Source organism: Tamandua tetradactyla, chromosome 4, assembly GCF_023851605.1.
Source record: "Tamandua tetradactyla isolate mTamTet1 chromosome 4, mTamTet1.pri, whole genome shotgun sequence".
Lineage (NCBI taxonomy): Eukaryota > Metazoa > Chordata > Mammalia > Pilosa > Myrmecophagidae > Tamandua > Tamandua tetradactyla.
Window position 1 is genome coordinate 71748695 of NC_135330.1, and position 16575 is coordinate 71765269.

Consider the following 16575-nt stretch of genomic DNA (forward strand, 5'->3'; position numbering starts at 1 on the left):
AACTTACTGGCAAATGCAACGGGACATTTAACCAGGCTTCTTTCTGGACTCTCGCCCAAATCCAGGACAGTGAGTTTGCTTTCATTTTCTACTCTGGAACTTCTCAGAAATCCTAAAAATCATAGTGGCTATAAGTTATTAAGCACATACACTTTGCAAGGTCCTTTACAAAAATCACGTTTAATCCCCACCTCAATTTTTCAAGGCAGTTAAGGAAATTGAGGTTCAGCGAGGCTGGTGGTCTCCTGCCAGGGAGAAATAAAGCAAGACTGGAACGCAGGCAACCCGACTCTAGAACCCATGCTCTTTATTTTCACACCAAAAATTAAAGTTTATTTTATTCCAGTGATGCCTGCCCATAGTTAAAAATCAAATAGGACTAAGACACATCCCAAAACTGCAGTCACCCGCCCAACTTCTCCCTGTTCCTCTGCCTTGCTTCTTAGAAGCAACTACTTTCAACTCAGCAGTTATTTTTTTCTCAATTTCAAAATAACCTCCTAAATGCCCTTTTTATACCGTTTTCCCCCCTCAAATAGATAATTCTCTTCCTTTTACCATCTTTGTTGGTTTGCTTTCTTCACTGATTGGAATCCTACCCCACCTCACCCTCAATTTCTTTAATGGATCTCTCAAAGGTCTAGCTAATTTTTCCCACTGTTCAAACATGCCATATGCTGAGTCCTACCCCTTTCCTCCTTGCCCTTGGAAACTCCCCTCCCCAGTACTTTGTTCTACTGCCTCAGGCTGGATGGCTCCTTTGTGATTACCCTGAGATTTTCCTTTGCCTTTTTCCTGCACTGGAAACCCTGTTCCCAGATGCCCTGGCTTCTTACCCCATGATGTATACATTTTCTGAGTCCTGCATGTCTGAAAATAGCCTTATTTTCCCTTCACATTTGGTTGATAGTTTAGCTGGGTATAGAAATCTGATTTGAAAACCCTTTCCCTTCAGAATTTTGAAGGCATTTCTCCATTGTGTCATTTTCAGTGTTTCTGGTGAAAATTTTGTTGTCCTTCTAATTTGCATTCCTTTGGCTATGAAATATTTTCTCTCTTCGGGGCTTTCTAGATATTCTCTGTATCTTCCGTGTTCTAAAATTTAATACTGATGTGCTTTGGTATGAGTCTCTATTTTTTGTTGTTCATTGTGGTAGGCACCTTTTTATTGATTTTTTTTTTACTTTAGTTATATTTTAAATTTCTGGGAACAAGTTCTCCAATTTTTCTTTTTTCACAGAATCATATTTTTATGCTTTATTTTTCTGAGGTTACTAATTCATTGTGCTTTTTTAAAAGGTTTTTTCTGATTGCTGTATGGTGTCTGTTTCCTGTGAGTTCTTTTTTTCTGTTTGTTTATTTTGACCTCTCTGTTTCATGGCAGAGGCTTTCTTCAAATGTCTGTGATCCTTCATATTTAAGAAAAAGGCTTGTAGTCTAGCAGGCATCATAATTGAGTGACCAGATAGTTAGAAGGCTATTTTACCTTCTTCTTAAGAAATCTTAAATGAAGTTTTATGGAGGTCTTTTCCCAGGAGTTGAAGATGGTGGTGGTGATGGGAGAAGTGGCAGGGGCACAGTACAATTTATCCATGGAAGGATCCTCCAGTCACCTTTCTGAAAAAGCGGTAGCACCTATCTGCTTGTGCTCTGGGTATAGTTAGGGAATTTGAACGTCCCATGATTTATTTATAGTTTTTAAATTAATCTCATAGTGTTCAACCTCCTGCCTACCTCTCATTCTTTGTTGTGACTAGTGTCCCTGAGTCCAGAGCCTCTCCATTTAACTTCTGAGAACAAGCTTCTGGTCTCTTTCATGGGAAAAGAGAAGAAGGGGAAAACAAGAGGGGAGAAAATATTATGGTGCCTGTTTCTTCCCTTGAGGAACCTTTTTTCTTGGCTCTCAAGAGTTTTTTAATGTTTAATTTTTTTTTTAATAGTGCATTTTGTGTGACACTCTTCTGGTAGCTTGTTTTTTTTGTGGTTTCTCCTATCTCTGTTGACTTCTCCAATTTACACTTTCTATTTCATTGTTGCCATGAATAAAATATTTAATTTGAAAGTGCAAAGCCCCCCCCCCCCCAAAAAAAGGAGTGACTCCCTGTCTTCGGTGTCTGGTGGCTTTGAGCACCACACCCTTGGGGGTTCTGTGGAGTCCAGTGGCCCATTCCTCATCACCTTCATTTCCAGTCCATGGGGATTGTGGCTTCCTCAGCTCTCCCCAGAGACCATTCCCCCTACTCGCCATCTGTCTGTACAGCTTGTAGAAATGTTTGGAGTCTTTCCTTCCCATTGGCCTTCTCTCTTGCTCTCCTTATCCTTATGGGTTAATGCTACCGTAATTCCATTATTAATTATTTACTTGGGGTGGAGCGAAAACAAGGTGGGATTTGGGAGGATGTTTCAGTTATCCATTGTTGCAAAACAAATAACCCCCAAACTTAGTGGCTTAAAACAACAGGAATTTATTATTTCTCATGATTTTGTTGACTGATTGGGTGGTTCCCCTGTTGTTTTTGTCTGGACTCACTCATGAAGCTGCATCCAGTTAGCAATCCGCTGGATGGACTATCCAGATTGGACTTGCTTGTGCCTGACAGTCGGTGCTGGCTGTCAGATGGGGAGCCCCGGCTCTGCTCCGTTCGGCACCTCCGCTTCCAATGGGACGGAGCAGCTTCCTTACACGCAGTCTCACAATGTTCGAAAAGGTAAAAGCAGAAGCTGCAAGGTCTCTTAGAGCCTAGCCTTAGAAATTCCACATCATCACTTCTGCTACATTCTATTGATCAAAGCAAGTTAGCCCAGGTTCAAGATTTTACCTCTTGAGGGGAGAAGTGTCAAAGTCACATTGCAAAGAGTCAGTGTGTACAGGGGTTGGAGACATTGCTGCAGACATCTTTAATACAAATTTATGATAGAGGTATATATGGTACTACAATAAAAAATTTTAAAAAATCACAGTGACCCGTAATGCAAACTATGGACTGTACTTAACAGTACAATAATAATGTTCTTTCATCAATTGCGATAAAGGTACAACACTAATGCAAGGTGTTAATAAATGATTTTTCTGTAACTCTACAACTTCTTTAGAATATATATATATATAATCTATGATGGAGGGAGAAGAAATAAATGCTGGAAGTCAATCCAATATGTTTAACTGGAAGCCTTCCTATGCTCTTTGTTTTACCCCACACTGCTTATGTCTGTGTTCTGAGCATTTACATAAGATGTTTCAGAATTTTGCCAGCCAAACCTCTGAGGTCCTGGATAGTTGCAAATATATATACCATAACCCCATACTGGGGAGAGCAAGCAGCAGAATACAAAAATTTGGGTCCCAGGATTCAGAATCAGAGAAACCTGGGCTCAAATTCCAGATCCACTACTTGTTAGCCCTGTTTCCCTGGGCAAGTTACTTACTCACAATTTCCTTATCTATAAAATATGGTTTTGTGCTGCATCATCCGAGATCAGCAGCGCCCCCAATACTACCTCCTTGTCCATCACTGATGGTGGGATTCCACCCTGAGAAGAAGCTGTGGGGGAATGGAAAATGGTCTGGCTCAGAGTTCAGAGATCTAGGTCAGAATGGCTCTCCCATACTGTGTTTTCCCTCCTCTCCGCCTGTGGGTGGTTTCCACACAGTTTCATCATCTGTAAGAGGGAGATGATATCTACCTCACAGGGTTGTTACAGGGATTAAATAAAGCAACTCGGATGAAAGAGTTTAGTGGTGACACACTCCCTGCAACCCCCGCCACCGCCATCACATTTGGATGGCACCCAAGGTAGCACGATGTCACCCCCCTCGGAAGTCTCCTCAGACGCGGACTTTCTGTGCCCAGCTTCAGAGCTCAGAGCCTCTCCGGGTGCTTTTCCTCCAACACTCACTACCCCAGCCAGAAGTTTCCCTTAGAGCTGTCCCTGACACAGAAAAGGAAATAATTAGCATAATCACCAATTAAATTCTCTCCACTTCTCTGTGAAAATAATTTCCTGGTGCTCAGAGGCAGGGCCTCTCCAAACAGCCACCAGATCAAGGTTTGGGAGGCTCAGGGAATTGAGGAATCATCAAGCTAATTAAGTGGAAAAGTGGCTGTCAGGGAAAAAGCTCTGCGTTCCCCTTTCTTCTGAGCACATCACATTCAACACAAAAGCAGAATCTGGAAAATGTGGGGAAGGCACGGAGACATGTGAGTGACAAAGAGGATTAAAGGGTTGGGAAACGAGATGGATGTGAAATAAAAGGTTAAGGCAACTAGAAGCATTTAGTCCCCTGAAGAAAGGAATGAGGGGCAATTAACTTCATTATCCCTTCCAGTGCTGTAAAAATAAGACACTATCGTTCATTGTCTGCTCCTAGTCTATGCTCTCTCACTTTCTCTCCTCACTCCCTCTACGTTTATCTCTCCCAACACGCGGCCTGTTTAGTTTTCCACTCATTCTGACCTTCCTTGGGCACCTACCCTGTGCCAGACCCTGTGCCAGGTTCTGGAGATAACAAACGGTGAAAAGACAGGCTCGCTGTCTTCCAGGCCAAATGGGAAAAGTGGGCCCATAAACCCAAACTCCCTACACTGCAGGGATACAGGTCCTCTAAAGGCATCAGTGGGAGGAAGGACTAAGGCTTCAGGCGCTACAGGAGCCCAAGTGCAAAACGGGCTGCTGAGCCCTGGCTGAGTGTCAGAGGAGGCTTCCTGCAGAGATGACACCCACGCCGGGTCTTGAGCCTGCGTCAGGGAGCCAGGTGAGGGCAGGTGGGGTGGGCAGTGCAGGCAGCGGGAGCAAAGGCCCAGAGACAGGAAATGTAAAGTGGATGTGGGCAACTCAGACAGGTGGGCTTTACTGGAGCAAGAAGGGACCTGGAATGTCAGTGCCCCAAGAGCAAGTGTTTTGTTTTTTAAATCTGCTTTGCTCACTGCCTTATTCCTGGTGTCTAAAACAGCGCCTACTGCATAGTATGTGCTCAATTAAGATCTGTCAAATGAATGAATGCCTGAATCCCTACCCTGCTCTCCCGCTCAGAGAAGCTGGGTGCTGGGGTAAAATTCCACCACTGCACATGCAGAAATGGGGCCAGGCCCAGGAAACTCCTTCCTCAACCACGTAGCTTTTTCTCTCTTTTTCTTTTCTTGCCAGTATCTGGAGTGACAATTGTGAAGGTGCTTTAGTGGGGAAGACACAGAAACTTCACACATGCACTCTGGCTCTTCCCTGAAAAATCTGCGATGATGGATTAAACATTACTTGAAGGAAGAGGGGGCAGGGCGGGATGATGCAAAAGGCCAAGCAAGCTGGCAGCCAAATGAGATTGTAGCCACTTGACCGGGCAGTGGCACGAACAAGCTCTGCGACACAGGTGCCTAATCGCATCTGAGAGCGTGTGATACAGAGGGGTGAACCACGCGGCTGGCAGGGCTTCAGTCACTGCCCACTTGCTCAGAGAAGCCCATTTATCAAAGTGTGGGGCCAACAGGGTTGGCCCAAATTACACACAGGGAGCAAGTGCTTGCTGGTCTCCTTGGAAACAAATGCAAGAAAGTAAAATACTGTGGGTGGCAGCAGGTCCCCAGGCTTAGCCAGAGCCGCCAGGGTGCCCTGTGTGAATGGGGGCAGCCAGGCCTGATTACTCCCAAGGCTGCAGCATGGGCTTGTGGCTCAGGCAGAGCCAGACTGTTAGAAACTGGGTCCACATCCTAGCTGACCCCCAAGGTGGGGCTTTTGGGCTACCGAGGCCAAAGAATTGAAACCATCACTTTGAGCTTTGTGGCCTCAGTCAGGTCATCTATAAAAGGTATGTGGGTGGTTCAGTGGTAGAATACTTGCCTGCTATGCAGGAGATCCAGGTTTGATTCCAAGCCATGCACCACGTGCCTCCAAAAAACAAAAAAAAAGTATGTAGTTGGAGGGAGTGTTATCTGCGCTCCTAACCTAACAGGTTTTTTTGGGAGAATCAAAAAAAAAAAAAAAGTTAAAGGGCCTTAAGAACCTTAAAGTGGGAAGGGCAGGTAGCTGGGTGGGTGGAGGTGAGGTAGGGATCAGCCATGGCACCCCTGGGAGGGAGGATGTGTTTAGGAAATAATGGCAAATCACCTGGGGGTGGCCTTTTAATTACCTGTGCAAATCACCTGGATTTCATGGCACACCCTCTCACCTGCCTTCTGTGACCTTGGGGGTGGTTCCTGGAATCCCACTTAAGGACCCTTACTGGAGAGTTCTGTGGAGACCCAGAGACACACTGGTTATGTGAGCTGTCTGACTGGTTATTCTAAGCAGATAAATTTATAGTCAACTCATAACTATAGAGCATTTGTTTTTTTCATTGTGCAAAACATTTAATCCTTAAGTAATACCAAAAGATATGTATAATCATGCTTATTTTACAGAGGTGGAAACTGAGGCTCAGAGAGGTTGGGTGAGTTTCTTAAAGCCACACTTGGCATCAGAGACATGCTTCAAGCCTGGGTCCCTGACTACACATTAGATTGGTGCCCACTGTGCAGACATGGCGTCTCTCCTGCCCAAATCTCCTCTTCCTCTTCTTTTTTAGGGTCTTTGCTTTGGTGCCCACCTTTGTTGTTTGTGTCTTTGAACCACTCTTCCCAGACAAATCTAAGCAGAATCCTATTTCTAAGAGGGCAGCCTGGAACACAGAGTTCTCTCGGGGAAAAGCTGGTGTTCTGAGAGCTGAGCCCAGGCGATTTCCTCAGCTGGTGCAATTCCATTGGGGTACAAGGCAAAATAACTTACCTTGTCTGTACCACGCCTGTCCTGGTGCCTGTAATCACAAATAAGGCAGACACAACCATTCTACCATGTCTGAGTCACCTGAGAAGGTGGTTGCAGTAGTTTTCTTAATAGGATGTGATGGGCACCCTTTCTCCTTAAAATAAATACAGTTTATTCACTTCTCTGTGGAGAGCTTGCATCTGACTTTTGAATGCTGCAAATCAAACAAAGGGAAGATAATTTTAGTTTATAGTAAAGATTAAACTGCTCTCTGATTTTTAAATGACACTTCACCTCCTTCCGATTAACTTCACATCCATTACATATAAAGGTCATGATAACTGCATGAGGCAGGTATTAATGTCTCCTTTGTACGGACAGGGAAACAGAGGCTCAAAAATGCATAGGTGCTTTGTCCAAGAGCACAAGGCTAATACATGGCAGAGGTGGAACCAAGACCTGGTTCTTCTGTTTGCAAGTCCGGGATTACACAGATGGCAAAAATGTTCACTTTCCATGGGTGAGAAGCTATTGGTAAATTCAAACATTGTTTGGAGCTAAGAATTTCCAGCGGGAATCTCTTTAAATTTGCCATAACATTATTACATATCTCTTCTCCAAGAATCTTTGCACATTTCAGAAAACTAGACTAGAGTCATCTAATCAACCCTCATCATGAACCTATGATCCAGTATCATAGCGGGCGCTGTGTGAAGATGGAAGGCATGTATTAAGGGACTCACCAGCCAGTCAATATTTGATGAAAGTTTCCTAGGCACAGCCCAGGATTTCATCTTTAAGACATTCCAGACCAGGCTGGTGAGGATTCACAGAGCAGCTAGTCGGTTGGTGTCTTACTTGGATGCCCAGGGGAATGTGAGAATAAGCATAAACCAGAGTCCCCACCTTCAAGGAGTTTACAATTTGGATGGGAAGAGGGATTTGTTATGAAGTCTTTGAATGGTAGTGTGCAAAGAAGAATGGAAACAAGTGTCCCTTTGTTTGATATATAGTTGGGAAACCATGAAAAAAAAAAGAGAGAAGGATTTTGGTGGGTCTTGAGGACAGGTAGGATCTGGGGAGGGGAGAAAGGGCGAAGAGTTTGCATTCTGGAGAAGCATGAAATGCCATGCGGCAGGTACGGTGGTGGATGGTTCCCAGACCTCACCCCACCCCACCCCCATTAAGTCCATAAGCCAGGACTTAACATGTCTCTGTGCCTTTATACCTGTCATTCCCTCTTTTGGAACGAGCCCCTCTCCCACTCCTCCTTGCTCCCCTATCTCTCATGGCTCATGCCCTATAAATATCTACTCACCTATCAGTTCAATTGTTATTTCCACTGTGAGATGTGGCTGACTCCCCTTTACCCCCCGGGGCTGTGCCTTCCTCTTCTCGGCAGTAACCACGTAGCACAATGATTTCTTAGTAAGCTTAAGTTGGCCACCAGACATGACCCTCAAGGACAGGGATTCTCTCTTCTCCAACTTTGCATGATCATTTGTTGAACAAATATAGATCAAAGATGGAAACTCTGGCTGAATCTGCAACAAGATCGTCCTGCTATAGGTTCAGGAACACATGGGCTGGCATCTAGAACCAGCGATGCCCTGGACCATTACATGTATTACACCTAATAAATCTGAGCAGAATTAATGATTCTTCTAAGAAAGAATGAATGAATGATAGATTGACTGAGCTATTTATGCATCATGATGAAAACACAGCCTCACTATTTTTTACCCTCATTTCCTAAAAAGTCAGTGAAGTTGAGACCCGAAGGATCGGTAGGCCTCAGGCTCAGGAAGGGGGCTGAGCCCACAGAATCCAGAAGACAGCGGGGGCCTGACCCTGGCAGGGAATTAAACTGTTAGCTAAGGACAGTGGGACACAATTAGAGGCTGTCAGCAGGTGGGGCAAGCCTTTTTTTTTTTTTAAGAAGGAGGGCCCTGGTTGAAGGGTGGAGAATGTGGTAGAGCAGAACAAGACTAGAAGCTGGGAGGCTGGCTTTAAAGATGCTGCAGAAGTTCTGGTGTGAGAGGGAGGGGCCAGAATGAGTGGTGACAGCAGGCATGGAGTGAAGAAGGGAGACTGGAAAGACATTAGGGAGGTAGAATGGACCAAGTTCTCTTGGTGAGTGTCTGGGAGGGCAGACGGGGAGCAGTGCTGGTGCTGGTGCTGGTGCTGGTGCTGGTGGAAGAGGATTTGGGGATGATAACACCAAGGCTTGGGAACCCAGGTGGGCCCCACCCAAGATGGGAGACCCTGAGGGAAGAGGGACAGTTGGGCAGAGAGGGAGGAAACAACGAGTTCTTTCCAGGAAGTTTTCTATATAGGGGTTTTGTGCTTAGAGTTCTAAGTATATCATTAGATGGAGAGATATAAATACTGAGTTCTCTATTCTGCTTTTTTCAATTAACATGAAGATCTTCCCACGTTATTACAGACAACAACATTATAAATGAAATAAAAATGTTATTCAAAATAAACATTATTTTTAATAAGGGACAAGCTGTACTGCCAGAAGCAAAGGAGACTGCACTTTTCTGAGTGTTTTGTAATCTCAAAAGCGAAAATTCAAATTTAAAGAATTATCTTTATTATTCACCTTCAAAACCAACAATTTGAAATGAATGGAGTTTTTCCTAGTACTCATCTATAAGACAACAGGGACAGAAAGGAGACTTTACTACTTTCCCTTTTGTACCTTTTGAGCCATTCAAAAATACTCTTTCATTAAAACTTTTTATCTATGTGAACTGTTCTTCATTTATTCATTCACTAACAGCAGTGATCAAGAAACAAGTTGTTCGCCAGGATTTTATGATCTGTCCAGAAAGAAGCAATAAAAAGGCCAGTGATTGCACCTCATAGTGACTTCATTCATTTGAAAAGCACGATGCCCACTCCTAGAATAAAGTTAAATAAGGGATAGAGTTACAACGAATTGAGTCAGACCAGCATGGGAGGAGAAAGTTCATAGCATGGACTACATAGAATTTAGGTTTAACTTGAGCTAAGCTTTGTGCTGTCTCGGTTTTCTCACCTGTAAAATGGGGATTACAAACCCACCATGCAGGCTCAACTGCGAACCTCTGTGAACGGCCTGTGCACTCTGCACATGTCCATGTGTGGGACTGTAGAAACATCAACCCTCCCTACACATCAGCTAGGATGCATCTGACTACAAATTACAGGAAGATATAACTATACTGGCTGAGATCAATAGATGCCTCTTTTTCTCACATAATAAGATGTTTAGGGTGACCAACAGGCCAAGTTCACCCAGGGTTGGCCCCATTTTAACACTGAAAATCCTGCATCTAGGAAAGCCCTGGCTCCCAAGCAGGCCATGACGTTGCTCAGCCTTACAATGCTATCCCCAGTGATGCCACGAACAGCCAAGGTACTGTCTTCTTTTTCACTTGACCTTTCTGAGCATTGTTTGTTGCCTTGTGGTTGCAAGATGGCTAATTGCACCTGCAGGCAGAGGCTTTCTCTTAGAAAGATTTGCCTCCTATTCTGGAAAGAAAGCTTTCCTCCAACACTTCCACTTACCTCTCATTGACCAGAACTGTTAGTACAAGAGGAGCTGGGAAATCGAGTGTTTATTTTCCAGCCGTATGTCTGAACGAGTCAAGGGGGTGGGGGTCGGGTGGTTGCCAGTGGCTTTTGGGTGGCCATACACAATGTCTGTTACATCTCCTCACTCTTTTATTTTATTTATTTATTTCTTGACATGGGCAGGCACCAGGAATTGAGCCCAGATCTCCAGCATGGCAGGCAAGAATTCTGCCACTGAGCCACCATCACACCGCCCTGTTTTTGAAACAAATTTGTAAAAGACAAAAATCCAGTCACAACCATAATGCAACAAGGACACAAAAACATTTACTTGTGCCTAAGATAGCATGCTAAATAAACGTTTTTGGTCCAAGTATTCAAATCAAAGTTCCAGGTAAGCATAAGCTGGGGCCTGGTCCCAGGAGGTGTCCAGGATGTACTGAAAATTGTACTTATAGAGAATTTTAGGAATACATTTTATTTTTTTAAAAAATAATAAGCTATTTTTAGAGTGGTTTTAGGTTTACAGAAAACTTGGGTGGGAAGTACAGAGTTCCTATACACTCCTTCAGATCCACACATCACTTCCCCTGTGAGTAACATTTTGCATCCCCGTGGTACAAGTGTTACAGTCGGTGAAAAAAATTGATACATTATTAGTAACAAAAGTCCATAGTTTACGTAAGGACTTTGCGTACAAGTGTGTAATGCATGTAGCTGCCGCTTCACCCCTCACTGTTCATGACACCAATGTCTGCTGAGCGCCTGCCCTGTGGCTGGCACTGTGCTAGGGTCTGAATGCCAAAAACATGAGTACAATGCAACAGCCTCCTCCGAGTTAGCTCATAGTCAGGGTAAGGCTGACTGATGTACAAGTACAGAGGTGCCTACCTCAGAAGGCAGCCAGGACACAATGGGGGATGCCAGGCTGGCAAACCTTCCAGAAGATCCAACTGGCAATTACAATGGTTATTACAATTGTTATTATAGGACCAGAGGACTAGCCGGGTAGCAATGAACGAGTTGTACTCTCCAAGTAAAGACAAACCCAAAGATTTGGGGGACAGGACTTGACAACAAGAGAGCTCCAGGGAGCAGAGCCAAGAGGGTGTGAGAAGAAGATATGTGTGAAGACAAGCACCTCATCTTTGAAAACTGCCCACTCTTTTGTGCCTCAGGCTGTTGCCATGGTATTAGGGTGCCATTTTGAATAAAACAGTGTGTGTAGGAATGGGAGGTCTGAGCAATCCTGGCGCACACCCAGCAATCGACTATAAGAACTGCTTATGGAGACAAGCCCCCTCAACTAGGGAGATTCCAAACAAGCCTACAGAGCAAACCTATCCTCAAGGAAGAGCAGACCTGTGCCCCTATGTGAGGACTCCATTGGGTGCTCAGGACCAAGGCTTCAGCTGACCATTTTCTCCTACCTTTCTCGGCCACTCCTCACTTCCCAGCCCATCTCTGCTTCCCTGCTTCGGTTGCTCAACCCACTCTCAGGCAGCTGGGCAGGGAGAGGCAGGCAGCCTCAGTTGCCATCCAGGACTGGCACCTGCTACCGGTGACCAAATGCCTACATGACCCCCCACCCAGTGCTGGCCACGGACACAGCACAATTCCTGCCTAACTCCCCACTCACATGGCCCCAAAGCCACTGAATCAGACCTGGCATATGTCCTTCAAGATTGCATGATCTCATCGAAAGCCTCATAAAGCCCCATGAGGTGGAAAGAATTATCCCCGTGTGGTAGATGAGGAGATGAGGCCCAGGGAGGTAAGGTGAACTGCCCAAGAGGACCCAGCTGCTGAGTGGTAGAGGTGGGATTCCAACTGGGTAGAATCCTAAAGCCCCTGCTTTCCCCACTATTCCACACCATTTAAGGAAATAGTGCAGAATAAGGAAAGCTTGCAGCCAAGCTTTCCCTAGTTCCTTTTCCCAGTGAGCTCATCTCTGCTCAAGACTCCTGGCTCTGGCTGACATTTTCTGGTGGAGGGTTTTGAACTCCAAGGATGGTGCTGAAGCTTCATTTATTCCTACACAAAACAAATCTCTACTGAGCATCTGTTAGGGGCCAGGCCCTGTCCTGGACCATTGTGGTGTTTTCTGGCTGTCTGAACTTGCCCACAGCTGGGTCTAGCCATGGACCCGATCTTCTCAGGTTCACTGCCATGTCCTTGGGACACCATAACAGGGCTGCCCTGGGCTCAGCCAGCCTCAGTGGCCCAGCCAGACTCCCTCCATCTCACCGTGCACTAATGGCCCTCTCTGGCCTCACTTCTCACCTTCCCGCCAGGCCTATTTTCAGCCTGGGCCTGATAGTCACACCTCAGCCTGTCACAGGTAGGACAACTCAGCTCATCACTGCTGTCACCAAGAGAAGATGGTCAGAGATGGGAAAGAATTGAAACAGCCACCAGATCCATTTGAGCCCTGATAAATAATATGGTGAAAGTGGAGGTTAAAGGAGAAAATATTTTGGGGGGTGTGCTCTCCCCACTGAGAGGGGGGGAAGGCCTCCAGTGTGACCTCAGGGGGGCAGGTGCTGGGTGCCCTCCCCTGTGCCGTCCATTCACATGGAGTGGCAGGAAACTTAGACTTGGAGGGTGAGATGACTAACCCAAGCTCGCACATTATTGCTTTTTTTTTTTTCTCTTTGTACAAGCAATACATGTTCATTGCAGAAATCTGGGAAGTACCCAAAAGTTTAAAGAAAAAAAACCAAAAATACTCTGTGACTCCCTTACCTGATGATAATCACTATTCACATTCTGTGCATTTATCTCTAGTTTTTTGTCTATGTATAAATCGGTTTTCTCTGTTCACATACTATTTTGTAGCCATCTTTTATCACCCTACATTATGCTGTTCTCATTTACCCCTTGACACTAAATGTTTTATGAAAACATCATTTTAAATGGCTGCGTAGTATTCCATCATATAGGTTTGCCACAATTTATTTGACCAATCCTCTACTCTTGGATATTTAGGTAGTTTTTTTCCCTACTTCAGCTCCCATTTTGTCCCATATAAACAATACTAAGATGAATATCTTTACATATACATCTTTTACATAAATAAATATGCACATATATGACTATTTCCTTGGGTTGAATTCCTTTATAAAGATATATATGTATATACATTATTGAGATATCTTCATGCAACATACAGCCTATTGAAAGCATACATTCAGGGACTCACAATATCATCACATGGTTGCATATTCATCACCAAGATCATTTTTAGAATACTTGCATCATTCCAGAAAAAGAAATAAAAAGAAAAAAGATTGAGAGTATCAACTACTTCCATCCCATATTGACAGCCCTTTCCAACATTAAAAATTTATAATGGGCATAGTCTAAACACTCCTAAAGTTTGAGAGAAAGATCAAAGGAGAAGGCGAAGTTATAATCAAGAAGATAGGATTTAACAAATGCGTGTGACTACTGAATCATGATATTGATACTACTTTTAGTCTTCAGTGTCTTGGAGCTGCTAGAAGGAAAAACCTAATATTGTGAGACTGTAGCCTATACAAAACTCTGAATTCTGTTCTACACTTGTGGTGTGCTTGAAATTTATTGCTTTTTTGTATATATGCTATCTTTCACAATAAAAAAAAAAGAAAAGAAAAGCTTCATACATTCCATATTTCTTACCCCTTTCTCTCATTGACATCTAGTATTGCAATCTACGCAATTATTTTTTTACCCCTTGTATCCACCCCTATTAGTTATTTTTTGTCCTTATTTTTTACTCATCTGACCATACCCTGGATAAAGGGAGCATCAGACACAAGGTTTTCACAGTTACATGGTCACAACTGTAAAAGCTATATATATAGTTATACAATTGTCTTTAAAAATCAAGGCTACTGGAACATAGCTCAACAGTTTCAGTTACTTCCCTCCAGGCACTCCAACACACCATAAACTAAAAAGGGATATTACAATGCATAAAAATAACCTCCAGGATAACCTCCTGAGTCTGGAATCTCTCAGCCACTGAAATTTAATTTTGTCTCATTTCTCTGTTTCTTCTTTTGATCAAGAAGGCTTTCTCACTCCCATGATGCTGAGTTCCAGCTCATCCCCACGAGTCCTGTCCCTTGTTGTTTCGGGTTGAATTCTGAGGGGCACACTTTGGCAGACCACTGTGCTTTGGGCATAGTCTCCATCCAGGAAGAGAGGGCAGGACGGGCTGGGGGACGCATAATGGGTGAGATTCTGAATCAGGGGGTATGGGCACCCCAAAGCTTCACTAGCAGTTTTTCTTTCACTGTGCTCTGTTTATTGCTCAGAACCCTTTGGCTCAGAAATCCTCTGAAACAAGCCAAAGCAAACAAAAAGGAACACCAGCAGGGCTTCCTCTACACTCCTTTCCCAGGTTCCTTTAGCACAGTGACTCTGGAACTTGAGCACTCAATGGAATTATCTGGAGGACTCACTAAAACACCAATTTCTGGGCCCCATCCCAGGGTTTCTGATTCATAGATCTGGAGTGGGATCTGAGAATTTGTATTTCTCACCAGTTGCAGGTAATTTATTGATGCTGCTGGTCCAGGGACCACACTTTGAGAACTACTGCTAGAGTACCACAAGGGGCAGGGCAGGCACCCTCAAACATACTGCCACACCCTGGTTTCTGAGCAAATCCTACTTACCCATAGCAATACCGCCCAGTGGCACCAAAGCCTGAAAACCTTGCTGTTGGGAAGAGAGTCCTCCCAACCCAACCTCAACCCTGGAGGATTAGCCCACATGGGGAATGAGGTTGCTAAGGCCATTCCCTGAGGTTATCTTTTTTTCTGAGAAGGACTTGATCAATTTTCAGGCAGTCTCCTCTGCCTGGTAAGCTGTGGTTAAGGAGGGTCCCCTTTCTTCAGGCTCCCTCACTTGGAAGGGGTCCCCCCTTCCAGGTTCCCATCAGAGCAGGGACTGCTGAGGCAGAGCCCTCTCCAGTGTGGCCAGCAGTGGAGAACGGCCAGCCTGAAGCACTGGGTGGCTCAAAAGTTTGCTGGACAACATGGGAGAACTTACTGTCCACTGTGAAGCCAGAGAGGAGCTCACACTCTGGTGAAGACATGGAAGTAGCATCCAGGCAAGTCCATGAGAGGTCCTGCAAGACTGTGAAAGAAGAATCAGCACTTACTGTGCTTACATGGGCCAGGCACCAAGTGCCTTCCATTGATCATCTGATTTCATCCTCCCTAAAAACCTATGAGATGTGGAGATGGTACTGTGTTCCTATAAAACAGATGAGGAAACTGAGGCACAGAGACACTAGGGTATTTGCTCAAGCTCACTCAAGCTCTTGACCATCACTCTCCACAGCTGCTTTGGGGAGAAACCAGAGAAACATAAAATGGGGAAAGAAGAGGAAACTCAATCACCTATCATCTTTTACTCGATCATTATATTAACACCTTGAGGTGGGCGCAATACTCTTTTTTAGAGATGAGGACACTGAAGTTTGGTGAAGAACCTTCCCAAGGTCAGCTGTCCCAGGGCTGCAGCCAAGACTCACCCCCAAAGCCCAGGGTCCCGCCACTCTATCACTGCCCTTCCTGGAAAAAACTGATCAACCAGAGTATTGGGGGCAGACTTCAGAGTAGGGGGCATCAACAGTCAAGTAAGGGTTCTAAGTCACATTGAGAGGGAAAACAAGCTGGCCTATGAGCCTGCACAAGCATAGTCTTGGTACTTGAAAATGCATGGCCTGTCCATCAAAAGAGGTGTGGTTTGTAATGGCACATTCCTTTAACAGAGAACTTTCCATTTGTCAGCTCTTGAAATCAACTTGTGAAGTAGGAAGGCAGGAGAGGAATATTAACTGGTCAATAAAGAATCACATATGAATATTTTGACATGGTAACATGATTACAAAATAAATATACATTAAAGACTCAAGATACGAAACTGTACATATGCTAAGATTCTAATTTAGTATATGTATGTAGAAAGCTGCCTGGATGAAAATATACCATATTGCTAAGTGCATTTTTCCACACAGTGAGCTTTGAGTTGTTTTATTATTTTTTATTTTTCCAACACAGTGATCTTGTGTTACTTTTACAGTCAGAAAAGGAAATCGTATTTGTTTACAAAGGTTTCTGTGCAAAATTTCTTTCTTGATACCATCAGCAGGGAAAGGATGAACTGTCTTTATTCCTTTCTCACCCTCCTCCCCTCCTGCCTTCCTGCTTCACAAGTTGATTTTCTAAGACTTCCCATTTGTCTGCTTTTGATATTTCAGTTACCTGTTCAAAGGCC

The 16575-nt window shown here is 44.3% G+C and overlaps 2 long non-coding RNA genes across 2 annotated transcripts; both read right to left on the reverse strand.

The window, feature by feature from the left end:
• Positions 1-6120: 6120 nt before the first annotated feature.
• Positions 6121-8266, reverse strand: LOC143679060 (uncharacterized). Its single transcript, XR_013173534.1, has 3 exons — positions 8054-8266; positions 6757-6949; positions 6121-6223 (listed from the first exon to the last, which is right to left on the reverse strand). It is a non-coding gene; the product is annotated as an uncharacterized LOC143679060 (long non-coding RNA).
• A 2161-nt stretch (positions 8267-10427) lies between these two features.
• Positions 10428-11956, reverse strand: LOC143679061 (uncharacterized). Its single transcript, XR_013173535.1, has 2 exons — positions 11730-11956; positions 10428-10554 (listed from the first exon to the last, which is right to left on the reverse strand). It is a non-coding gene; the product is annotated as an uncharacterized LOC143679061 (long non-coding RNA).
• Between the last annotated feature and the right edge of the window lie 4619 nt (positions 11957-16575).